The following is a 1,517-nucleotide window of genomic DNA, read 5'->3' as shown; positions in this document are numbered from 1 at the left end:
GGCAAAGTTTCTTTTCTTTTGCTTCACTGTCTTCAGGTTTGGGTCCACGTTTAACTTGTGAGTAATCAGCTCCGGGTCTATGCCTGGCATATCAGCTTCCGACCATGCAAACACATCACTATTTTCTTGCAAAAATCTCACCAACTTCCCTCTAAGGGGCTCCTCAAGTGTAGCTCCAATGAAAGTCATTCTCTCAGGATTCTCGGGGGCTAAAGAAATCGAAACCAAGTCTTCTGCTGGCTTTCCTCTTTTCTCATCATTCTCTCGGATATCCATATCTTCAGTAGGAAGAACCTGCCCCCCAACTCCATCTGCCCTCAAAGAGGCTACATAACAGCTTCTAGCCATTTTTTGATTCCTCTCTCTTCTCCAATCCCATTCCGGGTGGGAAACTACATAACTGAATGGTAGGAAGAAGGGATTTCCTTGAAGGCATGTATCCCTATTCTCCCCATGATAGCATTATAAGTTGAACTAGCCTTTACCACCATAAAGTCCAACATCTGCGTTACTTGCCTTGGTTCCTGACCTATGATGGTTGGCAACTTGATTATCCCTTCCACGAGAAATTCTACTCCCGCAAATCCATATATCGGCATGTCGGTTGGGGTCAATTGGGAGTCGTTATATCCCATCCTTAGAAAGGCATCATGGAGCAAGATATCCACTGAAGCACCATTATCCACAAGGACCCTCTTGACCGGGCTATTTCCTATTATCGGTGTTATGACCAGCGGGTCGTCATGAGGAAATTTCACACCCTCCATGTCAGAAAAATCGAAAGCCAATGTTACTTCTGTCCTGGCCCTCTTCGGGGCTTCTCCAACAATATGCATAACCTCTCTAGTATATGCTTTTCTGGTGTTTCTGGATAATCCAGCAGCAGTTGGTCCTCCAAAGATTGTCTGTTGGTCCTCCAAAGATTGTCTTTATCACAGGCCCTCGAGGTCGCGGCCCTCCAAAAATTGCGTTTATAACAGGTCCTCTAGACTGGGGATTCCGCCCCCGATCATCTTGGTCCCTCTTACGATCTTCAAAGTTCTTCCTTCCATTGTTATTTCTATCCCCTCCTTCTCCAGTGTATTTGTTCAATCTTCCTTTTCGAATGAGGAACTCAATTTCATCTTTCAGCTGTCTACACTAATCGGTGTAATGACCAACATCTTTGTGAAATCTACAATACCTGCTCTTATCTAGCTTGGCTGGATCAGCCTTCAAGGGCTTAGGCCAACGAATATCTCGATCTTTTTCGATTTACATCAGGATCTGGCTTCTAGGAGCATTCAGCTTAGCGTATTCAGTGAACTTTTGCCTAGGTCCTCCCTTCTTGGGGTTTGAATCAGGGTTTTGCTCGGTTCTAGGATACTTGTCCTTAGCGATATACTCCAGATCAGTTTTCCGCTTCTTGACTCCAGTGGGCTCATTACTCACTACGGTCTTCCTCATGCTCTCTTCCACCTTGATATACTTCCCTGCCCTATCCTGGAGCTGCAACATGCTTTCATGGGGACGTTTGG

The sequence above is a fragment of the Apium graveolens genome, chromosome 4 (assembly GCF_009905375.1).
Source record: "Apium graveolens cultivar Ventura chromosome 4, ASM990537v1, whole genome shotgun sequence".
Classification (NCBI taxonomy): domain Eukaryota; kingdom Viridiplantae; phylum Streptophyta; class Magnoliopsida; order Apiales; family Apiaceae; genus Apium; species Apium graveolens.
This window is presented reverse-complemented; position numbering follows the sequence as displayed.